The following is a 16,761-nucleotide window of genomic DNA, read 5'->3' as shown; positions in this document are numbered from 1 at the left end:
CTTTTATCCAAAGCGACTTACAAATGGGGAATGAAAAGGTTATTTTTTAAAAATGCTTATCTGGTTAAAAATGAGATTTTTCCATTTCAGTGTGATTTCGAGAAAGAATATCCTAAACCTAAACATTTTCCCAGTAAGCATAAATTCCTGTAAACAATTCATCACTTCCTGCATGCCTGTAGCCAAGTAACATTAGCTATCCACCATAAGCAGATTTTCAAAGATGGGTGATGGTAGAAAAAAAATATGTGTAGAAAGTATTTTTCCAACCATTCTGCAAGCAAATAATCAAAATGCAAAGTAGAAAAATGGTCTGGAAATAAATTAAAAATAAATGCATCTTCATTGTTAAATATGCAGTGTTGGCTGTTTGGTTTTACTTTATTATTACATTCCATATATTTCCCAAATGACTGTACATGTATTCCAATATTTCTAATCTGATCTGATGATAACAAACATGTTTGCACTTTGCAAACAGTATTTTAATGATAGAAAACTGCTTAAACAAACAGAAAGAAATGTTTAGAGATTCTTTATGCATGCTCAATATATGGCAGTTCCCATTACAGCAGTGTCATTCAGATAGAACGTTTGAAGGAGAAGCCTTGAAGCAGCATCTGCGCTCTTCCAATGGACCAGATGTGCCTTTGGTTCTGTGGCCAAGTCTTTTAGCAGTGGCGGAACAAGACTGCTGCCTCCCCAGGGGAGAAGCATATAATAGCAGAACTGTTTCAGGCAACAGGTAACCCCCACACACTTCCAAGTACAGTGCTCATGGGAAGCTGGAAGGCCCTCAAGCTCAAACAAAGCAGAATCAAAGGCAGCAAAAAGAAAATCATTAGATTTTAGGTAAAGAAAGCACTGCTCTGCACTACTCACTGTAAATTTGAATTCAAGTCATGCTATGGAATAGGGATGTAACTGAATACATTATTCAAAATGAACAGATCGTGTGTTCTAAACAGATAGAAATACAGGTACAAAAATGATGCACAATTCGTTCATTGGTTGAGACTAGTGTACATTGGGACTGGGATCCTGCAGGACACACACACCCACACACACACACACACACACACACACACACACACACACAAGTCCCAAAGGTGGGAGGTTTTTATTTCCACCTACTTCCAAGCTTGCAGGAAAAAAAAAAGACCATGTTCATTCATTCACCCTCAGTAACTGCCTGGTCAGGGACATGGCGGTTTAATTAGACTACTGCTTTGTTTATATTTTGGGAAATACAATTCTAAATTTGTTATAATTGCACAAGCGGGATTTTAATTCCAGTAATGTAGCTGAGATTGAGCCAGAATTCATGTATAGTGTATATAGCACAATGGTAAGGTTGGTCACCCACTTTGTGTTTTTATATACAGATATGGATACAGATATTTGGAGCACTAAACAGATACAGATGCCAAAAAACATAGTGCCATTGTGTTACAACCCTTACAACCCTTCTATGTTCACTTTCTGGCCAAGGTAAAGTCGTTTTTTTTTAATTATCCCTTCAAAATACAGACAGACAAACAGAATTCCAAAGGAAAACGATCTGGGTTACATTTTTCTTATAATTCAGCCAGCTGGGATTACAGGGATTGGAATTGAGGAATACCATCCTCTCTTTGATCAAGAGGAGATTTTAAGCTAGTCAAGCAGAACTGTAAGGATTATTGGATTTTTACAAGGAGTCCTCTCATGCTATCCAAAAGGCTGTGGTCACTTCCCATGTCTACCTTTTACCAAAATGTATTGTTAAAGGCTCTGAACGGATTAGCCTTCATGGAAAAATTACCATTAACATTTCAAAGAGATAAATTGTTTGCCCGGGAAGGCCAACAGGGACAAAACACAGCAAAATTTCAACTTAGCCATAGTTGAAGTGATTGGAAACATATACAACAGAACAATGACTAGTGTTGAAATTTCTGATAGAAATTATGATAAATCTGTCTGCTAAACCTTTATGTTGTGGGAAAGCCTTTGTTGCTTTCAAGACTGCCTGCCTTGTTTAGTTCTTCCCCATGTGGTCTTTGCACGTTAACGCTTTCAGGCCATTACCTAAGGTGAATTATTCATTTTTTTTAAATGGGTCGCCCAGACCAGGAGAAGCCCCAAGACAAACAGAGAAACAGGAACAAAAGAGGTGAGAGGAAGCTTGAGCCATGCTGACAGGCTCTGAGTCATCTTTCAACTGTCCATGTGTGTGCACCAAAACCTTTTCAAAGGCAAGTTAGAACTCACTGAAAGATGTGCAACACCACTGCATTATGACACAGTTCTCAGATTTAGCACCATAGAGTTTCAGGTTTCAGAATACGGGGGTGTAATGGCACTATCTGTATCTGTTTATTGTTCTAAATTGTCATATCTGCATCTGTATTTGATTTAATCCTGTCTGTGCAGTTGTTGTACCTGTCCATGACAAATTTATTTGGCTCTATTTCCCAAAAAAAAGTCAAATCTAATTGCATGCCTCTTGTTTACATGACTTAAAAAACATATGTATGCACTGTATGTGTGTGTGTGTGTGTGTGTGTGTGTGTGTGTGTGTGTGTGTGTGTGTGTGTGTGTGTGTGTGTGTGTGTGTGAGTGAGTGTGTGTGTGTGTTCTAGGTCATGAAAACATGATAAAAACAAATATAAACAGCACAAAATTAGTTTTCAGTGAATGTTTTTGGAAGTTGTTTTGTATCTCTGTTCACTAGTCCTGGATTGTAATTCATAGAAGCATCTGCATGCCATTGAGAGGCCTGTGTATGCTCTTTGTTTTTCTTTCCCTCTTTTTTTTGTTGTTTTGGTTTCCTTCAACAAACCTGCAGGTCTTTGGTCAGAGTTTTTGCTTTGACAGGTGGAGATCAACTGGGGCCATCACTATTGACCACCATGTAGGACTGAAAGGAGGAGGTTGGAATGGGGTCACCAGCAGCTCTGTCATTCTATACCTATTCAATAATATGGCCCAGCCCCCACAAGGTCAGAGGTCATGCACAACATACCTTCCCCTCCGGAAAGTTCTCCAAACAGTAGCTAAGGATCCCCAAATTGAGTCACATTCACAAAAAGTTGAATGAAAACAATGGCTTAAAATCACTGCAAAGGAAACATAACATGCCACAATTCTCTTCCTCAGCTTGATTTTTGACTCTCCATGTTAGAATGTTATTTCTGAATAATGGAGCCAAATGAATTCAAGTGACTTTTAAAAGGATGTAATAAGGTGAGCACTCAGACACGTTCATTAGCAGTGATAATAATGCCAATTGTACCTGTCACTGCTGAAACATTTCTGTGGAGACAGTAAAATAGACTTAACGAGGATGTGTGAAATGCTTTCAACTGCAATTAACACTTAATGCTAAGCATATGAGAGAAAACATTGTTTTCTTTAGTGGCTACATCTCAGGATCTTCTCACTGATCAGAAATTATTGTAGGCTCAGAATAAGACTGGTGACCAAGGTTTTGATTTTTTTCTGTCAAAACATCTATGTAGTATATAATTATTTCATGCCTGGTATCACTTCAAACATGATCCTGAAAGGCTGTAGCAGTCAGTTCACTGATTAAGCTTTTGGGCTAAATATGTTCAATGTGTGTTAAAACAATTATTCCTTAGGAATGCAGAAGCAAATCCTTTCTTCTGCATCAAGAATATAACCAAAAATGTATATATTATATGTGTATAATATGTATTATATATGAAATATAATGTGAACAGATAGTGAGTTCTAAACAGATACAAATAAAAAGATGTGAATAGGCACTATACTGTTTGTTTTGTTTTTTTGTTTTTCTCTTGGCACAAGGGTTAAGAGGAAACCTGTTTGAGGCTAGTGGTGTGCCTGGGAATGGGAATCCCATGAGACACAATAAAAAAAGTTGTGTGAGAGGAAGGTGTGAGCAAGCAGTCAGATATGAAGCTTGTGGAATGCAAAGACCATGTTCATTAACATGAATGCGTGTTATCTGTGTGATGCATTTCATTAATTAATGATGCATTCATTCATTTCCTTCATTAATCCTTAGTTGAAATGATATTTTCAGAAATGTAATCAACTAAATTTCTTAGAAAATATCTGCAAGTACAAACAAATATAATAACCATGCTAATTGGGATTGGTTGAGACAAATTATGAACTGGAGTGATGTAGCTGAGGTTGAGGAACTGTCAGATTCAGACTTCACATACCATACTGAAAGAAAGAAAGAAAGAAAGAAAGAAAGAAAGAAAGGATTAGGTAACACCCACTTTGGGCTTAATTTAGAATACAGATACAGATACAGGTATTCACAGCGGTACACAAATATAAATACAGATAATGTCATTGCATTACACCCCTATTTTGCACCCTCCAAACCCATTTCCCAGCACTTTATAAAACATGTTTAAGAATTTCTCTTGGGAGACAGGCAAAGATAATTGGTCACAGATTTTTCTGTCTTTCAGGACACAAAGAGATCTCCTATTCAGCCTCATGCAGCTGTCCCATTCATGAGCCCACAGCAGTGCACACACACACACACACAGCCTGATTCAGTTGTTCAGCAGAAGCTGTGGGTGCTTTCCCACCCCTGGACCTGACCCTCAGACCTTTCCTCTACCAATGCTAGGATCCCTTGGTCGCACTAGACTGCCCTGGGCCGTTATTAGTACAGCCTTTGATATTAGCAAACTCATCAATTAGAGGTCCTGGGTCACTCAGAGAAGTGCACCTGTTGGAGGACTTACTTTTGGATAGATGGTTCTTACTGACAAGGGTCACGTTGGCTTGATTATATTTTGGTGGATGAATGGCCTTCCTGAAAAGAGTTCATGGGTCATTTGGGAACGGTTCAAATCAATCCAAGTTCAAACTGAGAATACACTATGGTTATTACATCTATCTACTAAAAAACTAGCACCTTGATTTATATTAGCACCTTGATTTTGGTAAAATTTCATATGAATCATGTTCATGAATGCATTAATGTGCTGTTATACATAATGCATTATAATGCCTATCATAAACCTGTAATAAACTCCTGTAACTGCTAATAAGTAGCTCTAGATACATTCATGTAAGTATGTTATATGCACCACATTAGTTAATTTTGGATACTCCAGTTTTTGTTTTTTAAACATACTTATACCACTGTGCTGTTGAATGCTTGATTCTAATTGGTCAAAAGGTGTTTAATTCATTTAAAGGTGATTAATTCATTGTAAGAGCAGCTCTGACATTAGTTCCAACTGCAAGGCTTATATTAATGCATTCATTAATGCACTCACTGGATGGTGAATGCTCCACTCAAACAGATAAAACAAAGATTTGTTTTTTGTTTTTTTTTTTGGAAGTAGTCTCCTTTACCTTTTTTCAGTCAAGGGAAACTTGAAGTTTTGCACATAAAAGTCTCCAGGATGGAGTGGTATAAGAAGCAACATGCTGTTATTAGAAAATAATCCAATTTAGTGAGGTAACACTAACCACTGATTATTTTCCTATAATGTCCCACCATGTTATTTTACTTAATAAATACTGTAGCACATATAATACCCATTATGCTAGGCCGTTACAGACTTCAAATTAAGTGGAATTTTTAAGATTGTTATAATGCATTATAAATTGCAGTAGAGATACCACACCAGAGCCTGAATTATAGTCCAATGCAACATTAGTGTTTACAATATTCTTATGAACATGTGTGTTATGTAACCTGACATTGTGATGCTCTCATGTCAGAAGAATAGCGATGCTTATTAAGGTGAATGTAACTGTAACTGTCATAATATATTGGGTAAGTTTTATAGCATGTTATAAATACACTCATAATACATCAGGAGTATAGAATCAAACATATATATATATATATATATATATATATATATATATATATATATATATATATATATATATATATATATATTGTATTTCATTGAAACAAATCCAAACATTGAACATGTTTTTAAGCTCTAAAATAATCTCTAAATAAAATAATTTTAGATTGCATATTGCATTTCGCTTGACTTTATTTACATATGTGACCTTGAAGTAATCCACAAATAATCAGATTACATTACTTTCATATTGTGATACTTGGATTACGTTACTGATTAAAAAAATTTATGAAGTAATTTGTAACTGTAATGGAATACTTTTTTAAAGTAACCCTCCCAACCCTGCTTGCTAATTATCAGACAATTATTTATGTTTAATACACATTACTCTGTAAAACCGGGAGTATAATTGCAAAAGCACCAGAACATACAGGGGCTGAGGCTTGAGCATGATCAAAGTGCGTCCGCTGCCCTGCCCCAAGAGAACGGACATGGATGAAACACAAACGTAAAAAAACACGCAAGAGGCCACCCAAACTGAACCAGATGTGACATCAATGAAGATAAGAGCCAAAACTGATGGAGTGCACATTAAATTTTACGAACAATTATTGTGCATAAATAAAGGCAGGCAGAGCCCACAGGTGTTATCATGGTTGTCAGTGGAGTGCATGTGTGGAGGTGGGGGTGTGCAGATGGGAATGTGTGAGGGGTCTGGTAGCAAGAGAGGAAGCTGAATGAAAAAATCTGAAATCTGAGTAGTTAAGCAGCTGTGCTGGCTGAACAACATGGGGTCGATGAGCAGACTATATTTGGGCTTACCGGTTTGTTCTCATTGGTCACGTCTGTATGTGAAATATTTGAGCAAGTAGTACTGGTGTTAGAAATGTATTGCAGCATGAAAACAGTCCGTAATGATGCTGCTACAAAGTGCTAATCCCAGTTCTTAAGTTGCTGAGGGGGCCAATTTGTTTTCAAGTAATGGCCATGATTTAATTCCTAAAAAAAAAGGTAGTTTAATAATTAAGCATGTCATAGTTAGTAACTGATACAAATTTGCAGTGATGATACACATATATGTAAGAGTTATGAACAGAATGCAGGAACATGAATATGTAGTATGCAATGCATAAGTCAGTTATTCAGCAGTGATGTCTGATGGAGCCTTGCAGCCTCCATCAGCCAGTCAGTGGAGTCTGGGCCGTTTGAAGCCCTAATTGTTTGTGCATGGCCCATGTGTGACCAAGCGCCCTGAATTTATCTGCACATCTTTTATCGCCACTGCTTCAAGTTACCGATTGAAATGTGCAACACTCTCATGACGCCGCCTTCCCCAGGTCTTCAGTTCAAATACACTGAAGAGAACATGGAGGAATGCTCCGAGTCAGACATCTGCCAAGCATCCAGCTATTACGCCCATGTCCCTCACTGAGACAAAAAGAGAGAGACAGAGAGCGATGGAGAGGGAGAAAGAGAGAGGAGCATCTTTCTTGCAGTTCCTCTAAGTCAGGAAGGAAATCTAGAGGAACACTGAAGTGGAGAATTTTTTGGGGGAAGAGTGCTTGCTTTGCAGAGGATCCTTTGTGCTGAAATCACAACCAGATGGAATACGAGCTTCCAAACAGGAACGAGTGCATGTCTGCAATTTTCAGCAATTTGTCAGATTTTAGGGCTCACCCCCTGATACCACCTGATAGACAAATAAAATCCTCCCTGCACCCAGGCCGTAATTTGAACCATGCAGGCACCCTCATGTACAAAAACTCCTCAGAGGCACAACCTCAGAGACAGATCAGGCCTATGGTGAAAATCAACCAGCAGGAAAAAGCAAGATTCACCGAGGTTTTGTAATGAGAAACAGAGGCAAATAGTTTATCAGCATTTTCCACAACCTTAGCGCCACGAATGGAGAAGTCAGGAGGTTCATTTGAAGGTTAACTTGAAGTGTTTACCCTTACTTACATACAGCAGTTTCAACTTTTGGGAATGCTTCGTTTACTCACAGGGCTGACATTATATATACAGTCCGAGTTTTCCAGTGACCATTGCAGCCAAAAATAATTGATTTTTCCCAAATTTGTGATGCATCTTGAGGAGTTTTTTGTGCTTTTGTTTTTGCAGAAAACTGTTTTGTGTGAAATTGCAAAAGCAGGAAATAGTTTTTCATGGTTTTTCACATTGATGTTTGTTGGTAAATGAGACCTATTAGCTGTACTCATATTTGACGCACGTGAATCGAGGTCTTTGGATGAATGTGTGTTGTGATGATGTCACATGAAGTGACTTCGCCCAAATATGCGGTAATTTAAAAAGAATTACAAGTTCCTCTGAATATTGCGGAGTTTGCTTGATTCTGTGTTCATTTCCACGATTACTCATTCAAATAGGCCGTCGGGACTCTTGTCAATTTTGATGTCAAGTTGACATAACACTGTTCAGGACCTTCCATTCTGTTACGACACTTTCAAAGCTGATTTTTGTCATGACACCTGACTGTGTAGCTCAGTGCACTTCTGCTATGTCACATAATGACGAAAATGTGGCATGTCAAACAGCAAAATCAAACTCTATTTTAGAGTAAGGAAATTATATATAAACCTGTCATTACAGTGTTATGGCATGACATGAACAGTAAATTTTAAACTCACTCAAGGGACAGAAATAAATATACATAATTCTGTTGGTATAGTGTCACGATGTTATTGTTAATGTTATGAGTGATGTGAAGTGCAGTGCAGCGCCAGGGTGGTGTGATATGACCCAACACAAAGCTGGATTATTTTCCTATAACAGCACATCCTGTAGTTTTATTCCCCTTATACCACAATGACTTGCCAGTGCTGACAATTTTTTAATTTATTAATGAATGACGCATCACACACTTACATTTAATGTCTGTGAAATAGAGTAACTTAGTTCTTGTTATCGCTTACATTATAGCAGCTATTAACAGTTAATTAATAGCTGTTCCCTTACCATCCTCTCCTTTTTCTCTCTCCTGAATGAATAAGAAAAAAAAAGCATTGTTATGCTTTTGAGAAACTGGAAGTTCATCTGTCCTGAAGACTTTCCCATGGCAGACAACTTACTGCCTGTTACAAAGTGCTGCCACTGGAGACTCCATAAATGTCTCCTTACAGAAGCCTTCAGCATATCAACAATGAGACATTTTCTTTTAATTATTATTATTTTTTAATCTGCTTATTTTTAGTTAGTAGATAATGTGGAGGATTCACCATACAAGTCCCTGTGAATGAGCTGTTACTATAGAAACCATAACATATAAGAACATACGCATTCATATATACCTGTTATTTGAATTACAGCTAGAACTACTGGGAGTTTCTGTTATAGAAAATTACTCAACACTCTCTGACCAATCAGATTTATGAATTCAATAGAGCTGTGATATGTGTTATAACACCTGACCAAAGCAGTCTTTAGGACAGCTGCCACCTGTTGGAATAAATCATTACAATACAAATATAAATGCAGATTTGTATGCAGTTTTATGTAGGTATGCCAGTTGTCTTAAATGGCTTATACAGGTGTCATGTAGCTCTATGTATACTGGTATTATAGTCAAGTGTACAGGACTTTTCTATCATGATAGAATGTTATTGCTTTGCTATCTATTCTCCTAAACTCATCTGACTGACAGGTGTAATGGAAAACTTTGGCTGCAGTTGGCTCTTTCATGTAGGCTGAAATGAAATCAGAGGATCTGGCATTCAAAGCACAGACCCTTTTCTCTTCTGTAATTCTGTACATTTATTTTCTCAGATCCTTAATTACTGTTAGCCTGTCTTGAACATTTTGACAGACAGATGAATGTAGGAGTAGTATTAAATTAGTACTATGACTTAGATTTAACCTTTAACCCTGGGGAAACCACTAAAGGTTCTCTGTCAAACCGAGTGTTTCCATATCAAACAGAGTTCAAAGAATATCAAAGAACCCTTAACTAACCAAAGAACTCCCGAAGAACCATTTTATTCAAAGAGTGCAGAAGTTCCTTAGATACCTTAATAGTTTCCATATAATATTCACCATTTAAGCATTCATATTCATTTCAGCTTGAGGGAAAGGGAGCTAGACTGTGGGTATTTTTATCTGAAGTGCAGAACAGTTTGGTGATTTTCCTGCTTAATTACATCCAATTTAAATCATTTGGCATGTTAGAACCGAGAAAAACCTTAATTCCCAATATACACATGACAGCTGTTGTCCTCTGCTCTAAAACTCAACACAAAAGCTTTTTGAACTAGGTGAGTCTTTTAGAATTTGGATTAGGCAACCACTGGGTTTTCTAAATAGCCTGTGTAAATACGCTTACATAACATTCTGGATGCTACAAGCACATGACCAAAATGCTAAATGGAAAGAATGTGAAGGATGTTGGAATGGTCAGAACTGCAAGACTTCATTCTAACATCATTTCTGGCAAAGAGATTTGTACAAATGGATTAGGAACAAAAATGCAAAATGCTCAAGTCACCAGAACTCATTTTGACAATCATAAAATTGTTACTATATTCAATAATACATTTATGATGTTGCAGTTTTACAAGAAAATCTCATTAGTCAACTGGAAAGGGCAAAGAGGCACTTATAGTTTTACCCTCATCAAGAAATCCAGTCTCTATGAATATGCAAAATGATACACCTAACTACACCTAGTCTTTTGAAGCAATAACACACCACATTTCACCATGCTTTTTATTTATCAATGAGATTTTCATCTTCCTCTGTTTCCTGGACGAATGCAGCAATAACAATACAACGATGCACTTTGTCCAGTCTGTTAATTCAAACTAAAGGAGTGGGAACAGGTTCACAGAAACTGAGCAGTTGAAGACATAAAAAATGTTGTCTGGTCTTCGGTGAACCTGCACCCACTGTAGTCTCAGGCCCTGTTTACACTAGTGCGTTTCTGTTTTAAAACGGTGTTTCAAAATGTAAACGATCCTCGTCCAGAGTAGCGTTTCCGCTGTGTTTCAGAAATGATCTCCATCCACACTACACGACCTGAATGTCACATGACCATTCATGAACAATGGGCATTCGCATACATGTGTAAACAGGAAGTTGGTTGCTAGTCGCCGGCAGGCACAACAAACCGGCATTCCAGAGATTTGTTGCCGATTTCTCTAATCATAGCTTGCTTCTTGCGCATGTAGGTAGCTGTATTATAAAATAGAGAATTTAACTGCACAATGGCTGTTCACAATGACAACAAAGTCAGCAAAGCTTGCGGTTCAGTCTTGGTAGGGGCTTGACGAATCAGGGAAGGAAACGCAATGATCCAGAAGAGCCAATCAGGGATCGAATGTGGGCGAAGCCATGCCTTCATTTGAAAAAGTCTTCGTTTTCGTCTGTTTACACTGAAACGCGAGCCCGGAGTTTTCAAACCAAAAACGGGGTCTTCTGCGTTTCCGAAAGTCTCCGTTTTCAAGGGTCGAAAATGCCGGAATAGTGTAGAGGACAGGCGTAACTGTAGCAAAAGTTATGCGTTTTAAAACAAAAACGCACTCGTGTGAACAGGGAATCAGATTCCTGCTCTTGGTTGACAGGAGTGGAACCAGATGTGGTCTTCTGTTGTTGTAGCCCATCAGCGTCAAGTTTTGACGTGTTATGTGTTATGCTGGGATGCTTTTCTGCTCACCACTGTTGTAAAGAGTGGTTATTTGAGTTACTCTAGCCTTCCTGTCAGCATGAACCAGACTGGCCATCCTCCTCTAACCTCTCTCATCAACACAGCATTTTCACTGGAATTTTTTGTTTTTCACACCATACTGTTTAAACTCTAGAACCTGTTGTATGTGAAAACCCCAGGAGATATATATATATATATATGATAATCTTGTTGATCAGTCGGTTTTATGTTCTCATTTTTAAGTAGAAGAGAAAGGTTCTAAAGCTTTACAGTGTAGTACTGCATGGTTTCCTCATTGCAAGTCTGCATATACTGCACCTACAGTTAGGAATCTGTGTGGGCGTGAGAATGGGTGAAACTGGCTTACACTCATTTTCCACACTGCTGTGTGTGTTTGTATGCATGTGTGTGTGTGTGTGTGTGTGTGTGTGTGTGTGTGTGTGTGTGTGTGTGTCTGTGTGTGTGTGTGTGATTAAGTAGAACTGCTATGTTGTCTCAGAATTCATTGACACAAAGAGCAGTTTTATTTGTTTACATTGCACAGGCATATACTGTGTGTGTGTGTGTGTGTGTGTGTGTGTGTATGTGTGTGTGTGTGTGTGTGTGTGTGTGTGTGTGTGTGTGTGTGTTTGTGTGTGTTTGTGTGTGTGTCTGAATGGTTAATGCTTACTATTCATTGTGTAAAACACACACCTGTTTGTTTAAGGGTAACTCGGCGTGTGTGTGTATGCATGTGAAAGAGCACATGTTTCTCCATTCATGTGCGTGTTTGTTCATAAGGATCCAAAAGCAGTTGGCAGGCAGCATCTGTGCCCCCTGCCACCCACCATCATCCTGCCATGAGGATCTTATGTTATGTCTACTATGCATTCACTCAGTACTCACCAAACTGGAATGTGTTTTATTCTACACACCGGCTGACAAACACCTATGAACACTGGAACTGTTTAGATCATCATACCTCTATATTGAGTTGTAATTATTTTATAATCTACATAAGTATAATTAAACATAAGATACTGCCAGCTCAGTGTATCTCTACAATCATTACTGTAGTGAAAAAAATCATTTTAGTTGATACATATGTATATCCAGGGCCGTAACCAGGTTCAACATTGCCGAAAGGTAAGTTGTCTCCGTTGTCTAACTAAATCAGATGATGTTACTATGACTACAAGATGATTTGACTAGTAATGTTACGAGTAATCGGAAAAAAAATACAAATTGAGGTTTGGGTTTTCCAAAACGCCAATTACAGCCCATTACACACATTCTCACACATCATTTACATCATCAACAGCTTGGTTTGATGACAATATAATATATAGAATATCTACAATATATGTGCATTACATACTCTCGAGAGGAATTAACATTTGTTAGCATAGCATCTCATGAGCGCTAAACATAAGTTTATGGGCAAACATAAAGCTTGTTCCTCAGCTATTCTGAGGTCAGTCTGCATATCTTACACTTTCTCACTATAACTGTGTACTGGTTGGCTCTACACTGTCTCTTACTGTGCCTATTTACTTGTGCTGTTTGCTTGCATGTGCACTACTGTATATGTAAAAATATGTAGGTCTTATTTAGTTCCATGTAGTCTCTTGTAGTCATGTGCCATTTTTATATAGCACCCTGGTTCTGCAGGAACGTTGTTTCATTTCATAGTGTACTGTACCAGCTGTATATGGTTGAAATGACAATAAAGCCACTAGACTTGACTGCTGAATGGGTAGTATATTAGGCTATGTATGCCTAGTAGGCTACGTTCTACGACACATTATATTTAGGAATTTATAATAACATTATATTCACTATTTCCATATAGAATTTGACAACTGGAGATATTATGTGGAATATATGAAACAAAGCTTTAAAATAAATTGAGAGGACCAGACCGTTGCGTCCTGACAACTAGTTGCAGCCATGCATTTATCAAATATCATAATTATACAGTAAAATTTAACCAAAAGGTGGTTTTGGGGAGGTACCAGCGGAAGCATTGCTCCTGTGAAAACAAGCTTGGACCCCCCGTGGCTACCCAAAGTGAGGCAACTTATTACAGTGAGGCAAATAATTATATCTTACACATTATTTCTTCCTTTTATCTCATTATGTCCTTTATGTCTCATTATGTCCTCATTATTATCATTATTATCATTTTGCAGGTCTCCCACTTTTGCAAAAAAGCCACAGAGATGTATCTTCCCTTTTTTCTTTAAAGACAAACAGTGTGTAAAAGCAACATAAACAGTTTTAGAGCTTTAGACATTGACAATGTTTTTAACTAGGCTTTTGTTCCCTGAGTCTGTAAGTGGTGTAGAGAGAGAAAAAAGGGAACAGGATTTGTATGTGTTAGTAATTTCAGAGATGTGGGGGTTCAAATCCCACAATGCTCTGCTGAATTCCTTTAACATATGGCACACCAGGAAAGGGGTGGTTGACCTCTGGCTTCTCCAAGGGTCCCATGAGAGGGTCTAGCCTGGCTATGCCATCATCACTTGCTGCAAATCTGTTTGTGACTGGTAGAGTAATCATTCTGCCTCTTCTTTCCCTTTTCCCCCAACAACATGGACTTCCATTTGGTATCTTCATGACTTTCAATGGAGGAGTGATGTTCTCTCTTTTTGTACTCTCTGTACAGATACTTTTCTTTCAGGGTCATACATCATTTTCCACACATGTGATCCATTAAGGTAGAGTCAGGAGAAAGCACAGGAAGCAGTCTCACTGAAAACGTGTTAGCCTACTTTCAACTGTTTCCAGAGGCAGCGTATGGCCCGACTCCCCTCCACTTCCTCCTAGGGTGATTTTCTGACCATTTAGACATGAATACTGTCAGATGTCAATGAGGACTGGTTTTAGCAAGCAGAAGCAGGAAGCAGGAATCATGGAGTAAATAAGTGACCGAATTCAAAATGGCTGATCATTATTTAAAGTAAGTCATTTAATTTCTACCAAATTAACTTTGGTTGATCATGTGAGACACAACTAGCAAGAAAGAACCAGAACTATAATCAAACAGCTGTTTTTATTGTGTTATGTCAAAAGATTGATTTAATTTAATTAAAAAATTTATTTATTTATTTATTTATGTATTTATTTGCTCTCTACCATCCTATGTCAGGTTTGCTTTAGAAAAACACCAGTCCCTCTTTTTCATTTCTGATATGCTATCCCCAGGCTTGGTGACTGACGGAATACATGTAATGGTGTTACGTAATCAGGATACAAAAAACTGGTAACTGTAATCCATTAGTTATGTCAAAAATGAAAATAGTCAGATTATAGCTACATTTTGTAAAAACAAACAAAAAAAGCAAAACAAACAAAAAAAACACACACACACGCACAAAAACAAGGGAATACTATCAGGATTTGAAAAAAAAATGTAACTTAAAAGCAAAGAAATTAATCTTTTGACATAACACAATATAGACAGCAAGTTGATTATAGTTCTGGTTCTCTCTTGCCAGTCGTGTTTCTCACGAGCAACCTCCTGGGCCACGTTTTTGGTCATTTGGTGCATTTAGTACATCAGGATATGGCATGGCTAAGGTTCAGATTTGGCCCAGGTCTATTCATCCATGCCAGATTATGTATCAGATTATGTACCAGATTACAGCCACATCTGTCCCAAATGTGCATGATCCTGTGAGTTCACATCCTAGCACTGCCAAACTGCCACTGCTGGGACCTTGAGAAAGGCCCTTTAACCTCAACTGCTCAATTGTATAAAATAAGATACATGTAAGTCACTCTGGATAAGGGTGTCTACCAAATGCAGTAAATGATTTTTTTTAAATGCCATTAAAATGCAAAATAGGTGTTTTAGAGCTTTTTGTAACATTTCTTTACTGTTATGGACAACAATACTATTGTTTCTCTAGACAAAAAATCAAAACATGGCTTTGGAGATATTCAGATTTCTTGAAAAAAAAAAAAAATTTATAAAAATTGATGCACTAGTCCTGTGTTCATCCAGTTAAACGTCCACTAGAGATTATATATGTCCCACCCACCATTGTTCATCTGTGTGTCTTTCCATACATTTATACATAATTTGGGACACATGTAAGGAAATTTGGTGACTGGAGAAGAGTCATTGCTATAAATATGATTCAAATTCTGGGACTTGTCATGTAAAAAATAATGGGTGGCATAAGAAGGTGAAGGTTTGGAGTGTTATTGCAGATAGCATGTAGCTGTATAATATACAATTTAACAATCAAATTAAAGTACCGAAAAATAACTCCTGAATATTAGACAAATACATCGTTAAATCAGCACAATCCAATTCCTCACATGAAGCCACGGATACCCCAGTGCTGCTCTGCTCCAAAAAAAGGAATTTTCATATAGAAAGCTTTGTCATTTTATAGCCAGAGAGAAAAACACATGGACACATTGTTGCAAACACTTTTCTGCAGCTGTGCTCTTGCATACCACTCCACGGCAAGAGCGTGACACAGTTTTCCATTCTCATCACGCAACAAACACAAAGCCATAACAATAACAGGACTGTTCTCCAAAAAAATTTTTAAAAATAAATAAATAAAATAGAGAGAGAATCCACCCTACACCTGCTGTGTGCAGTGAGAGCAAAGAACAACTGGAGACATAGTGTGGTGTAGTGTATATATGTGTGTGTGTGGTGTGTGCATGCTCAGAAATGAAAATGCTCTCTGCTCATTTTAACCTTCTCGTGAAAGTCAGGTTGTCGCCATTGGGGCTTTAGATGGTCACTGAGAGAAAGGTATGGAAAAAATGTGTCTGACAGTAGGGCAGAGATTAAAAGACTCCTGTGGGCTTGGTCCATTAAAACCTATGGAGCCACAATGCCACAGTCTGGACTCTTCTGCATTTGGAAAGTATGCTTACCCTTCCAACAGCACCACTCAGACACTATTTAGTCACCTTATGTGTTAATGTTTGTGCCTATTACTCGCTATCTTTGTTTCTTTGTTCTATCTGTGTTTGTGTGTTGGAGTGCATTTATATCTTGGTGGGGACCAACTGACCCCTCAAGTACAGGAATATCTGACAGTTTTGACCCTGTAAGTATATTTGGCTGGTCCCCATGAGGTAAACTCCATTCTTTTTTTCTTTTTTCTTTTTTAAATAGCAGCCTTTTTTAAACAGTTTCAGTTAGGTTACTGAGGTTAAGGTTATGGTTAGATTTAGTGTAAGCAAAGCATTTATAGTTACATTAATAAGTGCATCAATGGAAGGTCCTTACAAGAATAGTAATACATTGTGTGCGTGCGTGTGTGTGTG

Source organism: Ictalurus punctatus, chromosome 10 (assembly GCF_001660625.3).
Source record: "Ictalurus punctatus breed USDA103 chromosome 10, Coco_2.0, whole genome shotgun sequence".
Classification (NCBI taxonomy): Eukaryota; Metazoa; Chordata; class Actinopteri; order Siluriformes; family Ictaluridae; genus Ictalurus; species Ictalurus punctatus.
This window is presented reverse-complemented; position numbering follows the sequence as displayed.